Below are 15,679 nucleotides of genomic sequence, written 5' to 3' on the forward strand. Positions count from 1 at the left end.
AAAGCCATGGTTTTACCATCTGCAGACTGGCTGACAGCCCCAAATGAGTGTAGTCCGAATAAAGATCTTAAAGAAACAGGCTACAGAAAGGCTTTTACCGACAGCCCTGGCAGCCCTTTTCCAGGCCCATTGTCTCTGCCATCACCTCCACAGGGTCCTGGTGCCCCCTGAGGATTCTGCCAGCGGCCGGGCAGGTTTTGTCCTCCCGTCAGATCCTGCCCATCCCACCTCTGCTGCCTTGAAGCTCCTGCATGACTGAGCTCACTGTCTTGCAGTGCTTCACTTGCAGCCTTCCACGTCTCTTTTTAAGTGCGCCTTTTTATATGGTAAGTTTTGTAAAAGCTGTGGTCGATTCAGAGAACACGATTGCTTGGAAGCTTTGGTAAATCCCCTCTTTTGGTTAGCAGAATAAAACCTGGTAGCTTGACCCAGAAATTCAAAGAAAAGAGGGAGAAGAAAAAGGAGAGTTAATGGATTAACTCCACAGAGTAGCTGAGATAAAGGCTCCATGTTTCATTCTGCTGCTGTTTCAACAAAGAGAGGGTTTTCTCAAGTGTCTGCTTTAACCCATGTGGGTGGATCTCTGCTAGTTCATGACCCAGCAGAGTAAAGAGCTTTCATCTGTACCAAAGGAGTGCACAGATCCTTTTTCTTCCCTTACAAACACATTTTTAAAAATATGATACTGTTTTATTTAGTCAGAATAATGAAATGCAGAAGGTGAGAGGTTAAGAAGACAGGTAAACAGCAGAGGGAAAGTGTTTTCTGGTTAGCCTAATGGAGAACGTACTTAGAAAAGATGTTGAATGTGGCAGGGACTACAAGGGAGATGCCTCTGTGCAACAGAGAAAACTGATGCCCAACGAGCAGAGGGAGCAATTCAGTGACCAAATCTTTCAGAAGTCTTGGTAAAACAAAGTGTACAATTATTGCCTGGATTCTGAAAGGACTTGAGGCTTCTGTGTATTTTGTAGGAGGCTTGTGGTTGAGTCAGTTGCAGTGTAATCTCAATATTATTCTGAAGGATTCTAAAAAAAAGTAAAACAGTGTTTATTTGCTACCTTGCAGGTGGCAAAGGTCTGCAAATTTCCTCCAGACAAGCCTGTTTCCTATTAAGAAGATGCTGATCACTGACATTTAACATCTGTGCCCAATAGAGAGCACATAGTTCTCTGAGGGAACTTAGATTTGGGAATGAGGCAGAGACCTAAGATTGTCTGTGCTCCACTGAGACATTCACGTTTACTGATGTCTGAGAGATGCTTAAAGGGGTTGCCCGATAGATTATTTTACTGTCCTGATTGACTCTGTGGCTGAACATTGGAAAGATAGCATTTTGCTGTTAAATGAAAAATACAGGGGCAAGTTGATGCCTATCTCCCTGGTCTGCCTGTGCCACGGCTTTGTTGGCACCATCCATCTCGCAAAGCAATGCGCTCGCTTGTGACCTAAGAGATAAACCCTGTGTCGCAGAGTGTACCCTGCTCCTGTCCAGCTGTAAACCAATCATTAAAAGAGCTCTGACCTTTCGGTTCCTTTCTTTATGTAGTTTCTGGTGTGATCTAACAACAGTGAAGTAACAGTCGTGGAGTCAGTAGTTCCTCAAATTACTTTCTTTCACTCATTGAGATTTACTGCTCCCCCGCCAAGAAACTCACAACACAGTTTGTAACAGACTTTACATACAATTCTATATTTCTTAAAAATTCAGCAGTTTCTCTTTGCTCATGTTTTGATGCATCCAGATCCATGGGATAGGGTTATTTTTAATTAATCTTATTTTCTTTTACTTCCAGACTTTAAAAACTGTAATTTGATTAATTTTTAACTTACAAACTTGGATTTTTTTTTCTTTTGAGAACCTTTTTAGTCTACCTTGAATTTTAATATTTTCAAGTAACAGGGCAGTTCAGGTACCTGCTCTTCCTTTGCATTTAAACAGTGTTTGAGATGCAGATCTTCCATTTATCAGGGAACTGAGATGTGACACTCCAGCTGCTCGGCCCTGCAAGTAATACTGATTACCTGGAGACTCGGATGTTTTAACTGCCTTGCCTCCCTTATCAAGTGTGTCAGTGAGGATGTCCAGGATCATCTCCTGCTTATGGTTTCCCTTCTGAATCAGGGAGGGAGTCTGGCTGCCATCCCGGAGTGGGTGCCCTTACATTTGTCAATGACCAGTTAACAGAAGGTTTTTAAATTTCAATAATCTTATATTTGCAGAAATGCACATTAGGTGGAAAGCTACATTATCATCCAGAACAACTGGTCTACACAGCTAAACAGATCGGCTAGTAAGGGATGATCGTAGGAGGAATCCAAACGGGAGAAGTGCCACCTGAGACAGGACACAAACAAGTCGTTCATTCCAAATTGGAGGCTTTAGCCTGACCCAGGTACGGAGTTGATCTTCAGTACAGTGGATGATTCTTCACCTGTACATTGGCAGATTTTCCAAATCATGACATAGCTTAAGCAGGAACTTTCAGTTTTTCTTGTTCCAGGACATGTTGCCCTACACTTGTCAAGCAGAACATAAAAACTCAGAATATTAGAGTACAGACAGTGAGAAATTAAATAATACATTTATTATCTTATCTCATGTCATAAAACCTAGTGTCTCTACTGCACTCTTTAAGATAGACTTATTTATGACTGAAGAATAAATTTTTCACTTCAGTTGGCTGACGGTGCATGTTTCTTGATCCTGAAGTAAGAGTGAGGGCTTGAGGCAAAATGTCAGTTTTGTTACCGTAATTAAAATATATATACACCTAAAAGAATTGCAGTTACACAGTTGAGACCTGCACTTGTGGTCTGTGGACAGGACAGTGTTACCATGAAAAGAAATGGGATTCAGGAATGTCAGATTCCAGACGTGGTGCATAGTCCTTGCACCCAAATTCTGAAATCGCCATAATAATGAGACAATACAATTGCAAATCTTATATGTATTTAAAAATAAGACTGCATATCATGTATGATTTTGTTCTTAATGATCACATGCTCAAGCAGTTTTTTAATATATACTCCAGGTAATATTCTCCCCTCATCCTGTAACTCTGGGAGCTTAAGCTTTATACACTAATATTGCAAGCTTTGTGACAAAATCCAAAATGTTGGCAGTGTTATAGGTAGAAGATTAAGTTGTTTCAAGTTATAAATGTAAAGAATTTGCAAGACCTGTGGTGGCTTTTAAGTAGTCTTTTGTTGTTCTGTTTTTTTGAAGGAGGTGTATGAAAATGAGCTGAGAGCTAACAGCACGTAGAATGGCACAGGAGGGAGTTTGTCATTACGGTTGTATTTATCATTTAGCACAACCCTGAGCTCTGTCAGACTTAAATGGCAAGCTCATTGTTAATTTCAAAGTTCAAAATGTTCTTTAATCTTTCCCTTATTTTCCTCACTTATAAATAGCATTATGGTTTTCAGTGCCCGATTCCAGGGTTCTTGCCAGTATTATCAGGTTGTCCTTGATAGGTGGGAAAATCCATCTTGCTAAAGGAGCCATGATTCAAGAGGTCAGACCATTGTCTGTCTCTGGAACCAAGGCCCATAAAATACAGCTTAACAGAGGGGTCTATTTGCAATGTGGAGCCTCAACATATATCTGGTAAGTGCCTGGATGTCAGAGCTGAAGAAAGAAATGGAAATAAAGAAAATAAATACCCAGCACTACTAAACACTTGCCAGTACACAGAGGAGAAGAAATAAATCCATAAAAGAAGCCACTTTTTCTTTTTATTAAGGATTTTTCTTAACAAGGAGTATTTCTTACTTTTTGAATTGTGCTCATGGTGTTTTCACTTTCTAACTAAATGGAAAGAGGAGCATTTTGTGAGAGGGTCTTGCGTTCATCCCTCCTTTCCCTACAGCTTTCAGGCTAATAAGCTGCACAGATCCCAGAAGCCATTTCCTCTGTGGCTGTGGCAGGTCTGTTAGTAGATTAAATGGTCAAGGTGGATTTATAAAGAGATTTAGTATGTTTGGAGCTTGTGAGAGATTTTGAGTTTAAAACCCACTAAGGTTGATTATTCCCAGAAGAGCGAAAGGCTTGGCAAAAAAAGAGGGAAATTTCCCTTTCTAAACCACCTGTCTTGATCCCTCAAAATCTAATATCGGTGAAAGAGAAAGGTAGTAATGACCTTTCCAATCTTGAAAACGCAATCAGGTTGGCTAGCTTTGGTTATAATTCAGTAGTTCTGTCTAGGAAGTGGGTCTAGAGCCCTAGCTCCACATCGACCTGAATGTTTGGCTGGATTCCAGTCTAAAGTGTATTCACATTGGTAAACTAGAAATGAGAATTTCAATTGGTAATATGCTGAGCTGGCCAGCTCCCTTTATTATATTATTTACTGGCATGCTGCCCTATTGACCAAGTCCATGTCAGACTTGAATGAATGCTCACAAAAGATGTTACGTCACCTCCTTCTTAGAAGCCACTGAAGTGTATAGTCTCTTTGTCATTGTACTAAAAAATTATTGAATTAGTTTTGATGATTTTCTGCTTCATGTTGTCTGCATTAGACATGCATTTTCTCTATGGGGACCATAGGACTGAATCTCTTTTCCGTGGGATCAGTATAGGTTACTATTGATTGAGCTGTTTCACGAATGAGTTTTTTGTGAACTTTAGTTTATTTTTTGTTGATACACAATACCAAAAGACAGAAGTGGCTTCTCAGCAATAAGTGATTCTCCCAACTTTCAGGGCACAGAGAAGATAATACTGAGTACAGTCGTTGTGCCCCTCTGGCTGATGCTGTACAGTCAGCAGTGGTGGTCCAGTGCCCTGCTACCCATCCCCATGCCACCTGAAGGCAGGAGAACCAAATAAACACACGTATTCTGGACTTGCCACCATTGGGGCAGAGTACCAGCCCCAGAAAACCAGTGATCAAATAACCGATTTAATTCAATACTAGGAATGCTTATTGATTCCCACAGAAGGCTGTCTATTCTGCCTTTATATGAGCAGCCACAATCAGCAGCATAAAGCTTGTTTCAAAAAGATAATAGTAGAAAAGTGAGATTCCCTGGATGATGTGTCTGTAGCAGGGTCACATGTACTGGAAGGCACAGGGGGGCTGAAGAGATCTTCTCAGCCTTCTGAAAGATGCAACGGCATTAATTTAGTCTGTTGTTACATATGATCTACCCCTCTATGCAAGCAGATGCAGGTAGGGTCACTCCTGAAAATAATCACTGATAAAACACTCACCATTTTTTCATGTGTCAAAATTATGTTTGCAAATGGCCTCAATTTCCCTTGTCCACGTGACCGGGCTGGTATTCCAAGGTCTCAGCTCACAGGGCCTTGTTCGGCCACTTTCCACCTTTGTGTTTTAGGAGTCCTGGGAAATGGAAGAGCAGTTCCAGCCACTGATGCTCCAGCTGCCTCAGCAGCTGTTCAGCTCCCTGGTGTCCCGGCTCCCTCACCCCTTTTGTGCTGCCCACCCGCATGGCCCAGCACAGGGGGAACGTGAGGGGAGCCAGGGGGAAGGGGACAAGCAAACAGGCTCCAGCAGGAAACTGCAGAAGAAGACACAGTGCTTTTGATGGAGTGAAACAACACTTTCCGTGAAAGAATTGCTAAATTCGGTGGTCTTTGTATTAAGTGATTGACAGTTAAAGAGCCTGTGGGGCCACTCAGAGTTCTCAGAAGTACTTTTTGGGCTCAGCAGAAGGTTGGACATGGGATGGTTAGACTGATTTCCTGCTTTTAGGCTGTCTTTATGTTGGTATGGCTTATATATTTTTTCCTAATCCTGAGATTCTACAGAAGATCATTCATCTCATTTATGTATATAGCTGGTTTCTACTTTGTTTAATTGTACTTTGAGGAGGGGGCTGGACTGTTACCCCCAAGATGTCCCTTCCAATCCGAACGATTCTCTGGTCCTGTGGTTCTGAGTTGCAGGCTGCCAGTTCGGCTCCAGCCTTTGCCTTTGCAATCAGCAGCTTTGCCCACAGCGTTAATTTGCTTGTGTTGTCTGGGGGCACCAGCTGCAGCCATTTGCAAATGCTGTCTTTGTGAAGTAAGTCACAAGGTGTTTTGTTTCTTAGCATGAATTTAGTTATCAGGGCAATGGCCATTTCCAAAATTTTGTCAATTTGTCTTGCATGCAAAAGTTCTCCTTTGCCTAAGACTTCGTAAGCTTTGTAATTATTATTTCTGGGTTTGGGAGTTACAGTCATAACAGTTCTTCAGGCCAACACTAGCTTCGCTCTTGCATAAATTTTGTGGCGCTCTTTGTTTGTTTGAAAGAAAATTTCTGAAATTCTCAGGCTTCCATGTTGTGATGAAATATAATTGTTCTCAAAAGCACAGATTATAATGTGGAAAAGAAGTCAATTCCTGAGAACGCTTTGGTTACTACTGTGTGTAATCTTGTCTCGATTTACATGAGGTTACTGTTCTATCAATAGATGCTGCAGTACCTTGTCACAAACTCAGGAGATGATTTAGTTTATATGAAATGGAGCAGGTTTTATTTGTTGTTGTTGCTGGGTTTGGGGCTTTGCATTTTTGTTTGTGGCTTGCTTTGTTTTAAGTAAACACATCATGCAGACGGCAAACTGGGTTTACAGTGATTTCCTATTAAGGACAGCTACACTGCCGTCTGTTCTCAGCTTTTAGTTAAATATGCTGACAACTGTGAAGCAGATTCTGTGTTTTCAGGAGGTGAAGCTCAGCTGTGGTCTGTAACTATATGTTAAATGCAGTTACATTCCATAACCATCCCAGTTAGGTCTATCGTGTAGGTATGCAACTATATGTTTACAGTTATGTATGTGCTTAGCTGTTCGTAACCAAGGTTCTCACATGGGGAAAGATTTGCTTATGCAACTGCTTTCAGAAGCAGCCCGAAGAATTTCTGCTTTCTGCGATAAAGCAATTCCTAAACTTCTCTGAGTATTTTAGCTGTGATTTAACTCCAGTAAGATAATGTCTCCAGTCAGCTTTGCCTCTGACAGAAGTCATTTCTGCCCCCAGCCCTTCATTCCCTCACTCATCTCTTTTGTCAGTGGAAACATTTGTGCAGCTTTATGGTAAATCGGATTGGGGAGCTGACATGGGGTTTTTGGCCAGGACAGCCCAAAGGTGATAAGAAGAGGCTGGGTGGGGAGGGCAGGATTGCTTTCAGCAGTAATGGCAGCTTATGGGAGCCTTACCTCTTAGTGATACCACAGCTGGAGGCTCTGGGAATTTTCGGAAAGGCAGCATTAGTCATCGCCTGAAACTGAGTTTTGCAAACCAGTATAGACTGGATCTGGTGTGCGTTGGATAAGAAAACTTAACCAACTCCCAGGAATCAGTTTCCACTTGATAATAATACCCTGGATGTATTAAGTGCATGCTTGACCTTTTAAGTTGTCCTGTGCACTTTTGCCTTCAGTGTGTGTGTGCGCCTGCTTCAACACCAAGAGATTATAAACTTAGCTTGTTTCAGGCTCCTTAGTTCTGCTCTGAATCATGTCATCCATGGGCATGACACAGCTGTGATTCAGTCGGTGGGTGAAGAATATCGAGCTGTTTGCTCAGGGAGAGTCTCCAGATTCACTAGGCAGATGTCAGGTAACCAGTCTGGGAGGAACTGAGGAACCGTGTCCTGGCAATTGCTTGTTACGAGGATAATGATTATGTTCAAGAGGGTAAAATGTGCATAAAATGACAGAGAGAGAACTCTCTCCACTTTACTTGTAAAGATGTTGGGTTGCAGCTGGAAGACAGTGATAAGGAATATAGCAGAACTGGAAATGAGCAGTGACCATCTTTGCCTTCTTTCAAGTGTGTTGTGCCCTCTTGGGACAACAAGGAGCTTTCTGGTTTGTAAAGGCCAGTAAATGACTGATTAGTGAACAAAAAGGAGCTGTAAATCCTTCCAAAAACACACTTTGCATTTTTATTAAGTAAAAAGTCCCTTTGAATGATGTATGATCAAATGTTTTTGTATTTCCTATCAACTAAGCTAATTGATACAACGACTCACTGTGCAGAAAAGCTTCTTTCCTGCATTTCATTGCTTCATCTTAGTCTATATTAGCTGGAAAACAGATCCTTCTTATAGACCAGCAGTGACCTTCAGGGCCAATAAATAAGTTTTTAAGCAGAAATAAGTGTGTCATTTCGTTGTCCTCTGCCCTTTTTCCACAGCAAATCTAGGTGCCCTCTAATGCTGCCCATCAATATAGCATGGAGCATTTGCTTGTTTGGTGCTTTTGAACTGAGGAAAGCCTTAGAAAGCCAGATTAACTTAATTCAGTGTGAACTGTCAATACAGTCATGAACGTGGTCACCCAAAATATTGAGTATAGGAGGAATAGGTATCAGCCATAGATGACTACCAGTGCCTTCACAAGAGCTCTTAATGCTGTCGACTTAGTTTGAGATGAAGCAATAAACTGGACTGGAATTTAAGTGCTACCAGGGGAACATAAAGCAAAATCCACAGAAATGGCCCTGACTGACTCCAGGCCTGTGCTGACCTGCCCTCGCTCTTCTTCACTGTGAATGGTTTTAAAAACCTTCCCCATTTTCAAGGGAAATAACGTAACCAGCTAGAGAGAAATCAGTCTGGATCCACGCTTTTCTTATATGGTTGCTTTAACAAAACGTGTCTCTTCATTAATCAGATTACAAGTGTAATTAATTTTATTAAATGAATTTAATTGGAAGACAGTCTTGTGGAGAAAATACATGAAATGAATGAACGTGATTTTTTTTAAGCATCTGGAGTTGAGATAATCTTTAGTTTCAGTGCACAGAACAAAAATGATTTTTCAATTAATTATCTGTTTTCTAGACTGTACCTTTAAAATTCTTAGCAGCTGGTAAAAGAGAAAAATATTTAATTGACTTGTCTTTCCTTTTGCTTTCTCTGCTTTAGCTGAATTTGGGAGGGCTAGGGTTGCTCCAGTGGCAGGTAATCAACTTGTCCCTGTGCTTTTTTTTGTCATTACTTGCCTGTCATTTTCAATCCTCTTCCTTAATTCTTTTCAATAGAACATCTCAGATGCATTTCTTCTATCATCTGGGCATCTTCTGCCTCTCCTTTGCTTGCCAAATCCTTTGCTTTTCTTTCAAGTGTGCTTATTATTAGCCTCTGCTGACTGGAGTCGTAAGTATGCGTGTTGCTTAGTTTTCCATGGTTTAGAGAGACTTAGCCATCACCTTATTAAATAGTCTGTGACTATTCCTTGCAGATGGACTACGTGCTAACTTTTAGAAAGGGTTTCTATGCTCAACTGGTACAGTCATCACCACCAGACTGAAGGAATCTGCTTTGTAACATGTCAGCAGCATAGCTCCTTACTTTGCTTTGTATTAACTGAGTAGTTTTATCTCCGTTCCATGGATTTGCTGACTGACATGCTGCAAAATGTCTCTCCCGTCTCCGCATTTTTTCTCTCCTGTCTGGCTGTATTGGGATACAGAAGAGATTCCATGTGCGATAGAGTTACGTTAGTGCTTGGATGCTATAATTACTCATGTAAAACTGAGCTGCCCTTTCAACAGAATTACTGTACTTAAATGCTGTTTTTTCGCTGTACAAAAAAACTGTGTGTTTGGGCTTGCTTTTTGCCTTTTTTTTTTTTTTTTCTCAATCCATGGCACAACAGGTAGGATAGCCTATTTGCTTTCCTTTCTCAAGACAGAAGTATGTTAAGCTGCCTTCCTGAGACATGATCACACGGTCTTACATTGTTCTTAAGCAGTCTTGATTTTCAGTTTCTGTTCAGTCTACATGACATTAACTTAAGCTTTAGCGTGCTGAAAAGCAGTAGGGCTGTAAATCTAATAACAAAACACTGTTCTGCTCTCCCACCTACTGTGCTCTTCTCCAAAAGAAAGGAGACGAGAATGGAGGCAAGGGAAGGGAAGCCATAGAACTTTCCAGCATTAAAATAATACTGTTCATCTTGCTTTTAATACTCTGTTAAGGAAAGGATCCCTAGGACAGGTGCATCTTCACTTGGATTTTTTGGCAGCATACTTCAGATGTGACCCAGTGAGAAAAGAAGCAGCTGGGACTTTGGCTTTACCTCTTATGACAGCTGGGAAAAGTGTGGTTGCAAATCAATGCTGGTTTGTGTTGGTTTGGTTTGGTTTGGTTTTTCTCTGCATGAAAACAAAAGTTACTTACACTTGGTTTTCATCAATATAAAACCACAGGAACTAACCTAAAACTTTGTTTCTTTCTTCCCCCTCCGCCTTTTTTTTTTTACTTTGTTTTTATATGCCACAGCCTTTTATAGCTCGCTCTTATAGTAACTAGCTATACCTCCAAAATGCCACTTTTAGTGCACAAAGCCTCCAACTAGGATGGAAAGAAGGAAAACAGGATTTGCAAACCAGAGCCCAACACTGGCAACATCAGCAGATTGATGGTGTGCCCTGCTCCTGCCCTTCCTACTTCTTCTAACCCAACCCATCTTCCTTCAAAAGCTGTCTTCGATTACGTCGTCATCAGTAGTGTTAATAAAAACGACTGTGGATGCTCAGTGCTACTGAGCTGTAGGTCTATTGAGAGAAGTGCAGGCTGTTGCCAGTTTTCTCTGTGCTTGGAAGCAGCCTATGCAGAATGTCCTCTGGTGAAAGCCAGCACGGTCTGTGGCCCATCCATTGATGTGTCAGTGCATCTGCTCATTATCCAGACACAATGCAGTTGGAAATGTGACTTGCAGACAGAGGAGAAAGCTTTATGTGAGACCAGAGAGACTGTGCTGCCTGGCGTGGTAGTTGGTTCTCCTTGCCAGCTAATCACGTTGCTATGAGGTGCATCCAGTTTCAGTAGCACATATTGTGTCAATGATGGTGACATTCATCTGCTTCTTTGATGAGCAGACTAGAATAGTCACTGGAAAGAGAATAAGAAAATGGAAAATATTATCATTGAATGATTTGGGTTGGAAGGGACCTTAAGGTCATCTAGGACTAACCTCCCTGCCATGGACAGGGACACCTTCCACTAGATCAGGGTGTTCAAAGCCCTATCCAACCTGGCCTTGAACACTTCCAGAGTTGGGGCATCCACCACTTCTCCAGGCAGCCTGTTCCAGTGCCTCACCACCCCCATGGTGGAGAATTTCTTCCTTGTATCTAATTGAAATCTACCCTCTTTCAGCTTAAAGCCATTACCCCTTGTCCTATCACCACATGCCCTTGTATGAAGTCCCTCTCCAGCTTTCTTGTAGGCCCCCTTCAGGTACCAGCAGGCTGCTATAAGGTCTCCCTGGAGCCTTCTCCAGGCTGAACAACCCCAACTCTCTCAGCCTGTCCTCACAGCAGAGCTGTTCCAGCCCTCTGATTGTTTTGTGGCCTCCTCTGGCCCCTCTCCAACAGGTCCATGTCTTTCCTGTACTGAGGGCTCCAGAGCTGGACACAGGACTCCAGGTGGGGTCTCACCAGAGCAAGGCAGAGGGGTAGAATCACCTCCCTTGACCTGCTGGCCATGCTGCTTTTCATGCAGCCGAGGATACAATTGTCTTCCTGAGCTGCAAGCGCATATTGCCGGCTCATGTCGATCTTCTCACCAGCCAACAGCCCCAAGTCCTTCTCAGGGCTGCTCTCAATCTGTTCTCTGCCCAGCCTGTGTTTGTGCTTGTTATTTGCTCGTTATTTGTGCTTGTTATTTGCACTGTTGTGCAAATGTTATTTGGAAGGGAGAGATAAAAGGTAAAGGAGAGGACCACAACTTAAAATCCTTTATGATGCAGTAGTAATACAACATTAAGCAATGTATCTGTGTCATCAGACAGATATTCACAGGGTATTGGAGATTATTTAACACTTGTACTTTGCTGTGTTGAGGTTGATGAGAACTTAAGAAAACTCCTTTACTGAAGACTGTTGATCTAGCATTGCAATGTGGTTGATACCATGTGATACTTTCTTTTCAGTCCCAGAAAATCCCCAGGAGGTTATAAGACACAAGAACATGTTTTATTTCACTGAACTTTCACAAGCTTGAGATTATAGGAACTCCTGCAGTAGGCTGCCGAGGCAGTGGAGAGTCTCATTTTCTTTAATACAGGTAAGGCATCTTGCCCTTCTTCCTTCTGCTAGGATTTGAATGAAAAGGATGAGCTACAGTGAGGGGTGTTGCATTCAGAAAGTTTATTCTTAAAATATGTTGTGCTGTATTCTGTTTAGGAGTTTGCAGAAAGCTTGGTTAAAGCTTCTGTGTGTATTTGGCGTACCTTCACTGTAGGGTGGGAGAGCTCAGGTATTACAACCCTAGATAATGGGCCTCGAGTGTGGGTATTAGCCCTGAAAATTTGTCCTGTCAAGGCAATGTGGTTGAAGTTGTTTGAAACAGGGAAACTTAATATATATGAGACTGAGAGTGGGAAAGAGTCTGGCACTGGGCGCAACCCAAATGTCTGAGACACAAACCACAGCTTCTTGATAAGATCTATGAACTGTGCTTCTCTAGTAATACTTTTTATTGACTGTCCATACAGCTGAGTGGAAAATTGGAGCATGAGTACCAGGCATTAGTTCTGGGGGATGTTGTTACATGAGCGAAAAAGGGTGGTTCAGGTGGCATCTCATCTGTTTCTTCTGCTGACTGAGAGGGAAAGAGTTTCAGAGGTGGATCCACTCAGTCGTTCTCTAAACATTTTAAAGTTTCTCTCGCTGTCAGCAAAATCCATCAGGGAGAGCTAGTTGTGACACAGAATCAGAATGACAATGCCTTGCAAGGGTTTGGTTAATAATAAAAAAAATAAATGTAATATATCAGAATTCCTTAAATACTATAGTGTTATCTTTATGCTAGATGTGCATAGATGTCCAGTTTTAAGAAGAAATAAACCAAGAAGATAAATTTCTGGCATCCTCCAGACTTCTTTTTATTTGCTTGAGGTACTTCAGGCTTGACCTGGGAAGAGGGAGTGAAACAGTTTGATCCCATGTCTGTTCCAATTTTGGTCTTTTTGCTGACACGGCTACAAGGAGGATAGTTGTGAATTGTTGCTGAAGCTTCATAAATTGGAAGTCAAAGACACACAATGAAGAGATGATGTTACAATGTCCTGATACCTATTGAATAGGTGGTCCTGCCACACGTTGCTTTGTCTTTTAATGTGCTGCCTGCGTTGCATTCAAGAACCTGTAATCTCCTGCAGTTAATTCCTTATCTTAAGGACTGTGAGGCACAATGCAACCAGAAAACACAACTAGCGAGCCGAGCGGAGCACAGAACTTCTAGTCAAGTGAACTAATCTCGTTTCCTGCTACTGTTTCTTTGTAAACTTTGGCACATCACATCATTTTTGTGCCTCATTTTCAATATCTTTAAAGGCCACCAGTCCCTAGAAACAACTTTGGAATAAAAATGTTTACTGCTTTCTCACAAGGGAACCTCCAAGTCACAGCTGTGTGAGACCTAGTTTTTATATGACTGCTACACATCTGGATGAGAGCCCCTGCCTTAGCAGAAACTAAATTTAACAACTGCTGAGTGCTCCTTTGAAGGTCAACCTTTCTTAAATATTCACCGGGCTCTGTTGCATTTTATATCTGTCAATAAATCTCCTGACTCCTCTTGCTCTGTAACCAGCATTGTGAAAACTGGAGGGTTTTTTTCAGAAGTGCTCTGCTCCCTGTGCTGCCTGGTCTCCCACTCCGTCCTCTCCAGGCTCCTGTCTCTCTTGCTCTTGGTCTCTGTGCTTCTGGTATTGCTGGCCGAGTCTTGCACAGCCTTCTCTTCGTCCCTTTTAACTCTTATTAAATGCAGTTTATCTCTCTCCTGTTAAGTAGTCTATTGATTCACTTTAGAGTTTATTAGATTATCGCTGTCTGGGTTTTGGATTTTTTTAGAGTGGTTTTTCAGATGCCTGTGTGTGCACGTATGAAAATAAATCAATGAGCAGGGACAATGTATAATTATTTACATGGCTACAGCCGCCACATTAATGTAATATTATCATTTAAATGCTTGCGGTGTTTTCAGATGGTGAAGGTCTGTGCTGCATGCTCTGCAGTGCTGGAGCCCTGGGGTAATGTTTTTCATAGCTGTTTATTCCTAAATACTCTTGATGGAAATACAAATGCCACCAAAGCTCCATATGTGGTTTCAAATACTGGGAAAAGGGGGAATGGAAGGGCCTGTATTGTTTCAAAAATGGCACTAAAACTTTAAAATGTGTCTGAAAAAGAAACTGAGACGCAATGGGTCTGTTTGAAAGAAAAAAGCGATAAAACCAAGTAGAAAATTGATCTGCAAAGCCTGCAAGTTTATTTGTAAAATTCCCCTCCAGCAGAAGCTTAGACACTCCGACGAAAATATGCTACTGGTGCCAAGGTTAACTCTTAGCATCTCAGAGTAGTTTTTGTCACCCATGCCTTCTTGGGGAGACCTTTACTGTTGTCTTTGCAGGATTTCTCTGTCCAGGGAAGGCAAACAGTTTATCTCAGCAGTGCGTTACAGTTGTGTCTGACATGATTCGTATTTGTTTAAATTTACAAGTGCACTGCACTGTTTCATATTGTGGTGGAGCTGCGTGGTGCCCAAGGGTGTTATATTTTTCATTGTGCTGGTGGGAATCAGACTTCCTCTGCTGGATCGGTTTCAGTTTCACCAGCTGGTGGGAATAGGGACAGGAATTTGGGGATTACAAATGTTCATGCAGCCAAAAAGGAAACAAGCCAAGTTTAAAGGGGCATTGTTAAATTCTGTCCCAGGAGCCTGGCTTTTATTTTCCTGAAGATATGAAGACCTCAGAAGACTTTTTAGTGTCACAGTTCATCACTTCCCTGTGTTCTTGGTAATCTATCCTCCATTAGGAAAGTGCACTTCTAAAAATCTTAGCTCACCTAAATGACATAGTTGCACCAGAAAAGACTCTATCTTTTCATGTAAAACCTCTGATTTACTATGGATGTGTTCATACAGGCACAAGCCTCAATTTAGCGGAACTCTTAAAGACATACCGAAACCCTGCTAATGCTAATCGAACATTTGTCAAAGTGATTTACACTTGGGGCCACACTCTTTGTATGGAGAAAAATATGTAAGTATACACACATGCATATATGCTCAAAGGAAGAGGTTTCATATCTAGTATTAAAACTGACCCAGGGCCATCGATGTGGTTTATTTGTAGGGTAAAGTCTCTTTCAGAGAGCTTTTTGTTTGTCACCTTATTTTGTTAACCAATTTTTTCTTTCTTTACTGAACTCCTCCCTTTTCAGTCCTCATTTCAGTCAGGTTTTTTCCTTCTGTGGCACAGCCATTGGTGTGGTACAATCAGAGCTCCTCTGTTCCATTCTTCTGCTAAAGGCTTCCTCCAGCTTGGCTTTATTTTAGCCTCAAAGGCTGCTGAAAAGAAACTCAGTTGGTTTCCTGCTTATTTTAGACAAGCTCCACTGTAAAGTTAGCATTAGTTCAGGTGGAGGACAAAACACCTAGTCCTGTTCTATACTAGATTATCTCTACTGCCACATATACTGATGTGTATTGTTTCATTTTAGGATGCTCCTGCAGATAACACTCTCCCGTACAGCCTCAGGTTTTCATTTCATTGTCCCTTACCTGTGGTCTGTTGATAGAAAAGCGAGGGCAAATTGTTGATGTTATCCAAGATAGATTGCATTGCTGGAGGTGTGCAGGTTTAGTTTCGGGTGTTACGAATTCCTATTCCGTGCACCACGCGTCTCTCTACTACTCCC

At 41.7% G+C, this 15,679-nt stretch overlaps 1 protein-coding gene across 10 annotated transcripts in view; it reads left to right on the forward strand.

Moving 5' to 3' along the window:
* LOC135989578 (transmembrane protein 263-like) overlaps positions 1-15,679 on the forward strand; it is a 210,903-nt gene that overhangs the window by 106,730 nt on the left and 88,494 nt on the right. The gene's annotated exons all lie outside the window — the stretch shown is intronic.

This window comes from Caloenas nicobarica, chromosome 5 (assembly GCF_036013445.1).
Source record: "Caloenas nicobarica isolate bCalNic1 chromosome 5, bCalNic1.hap1, whole genome shotgun sequence".
NCBI lineage: Eukaryota > Metazoa > Chordata > Aves > Columbiformes > Columbidae > Caloenas > Caloenas nicobarica.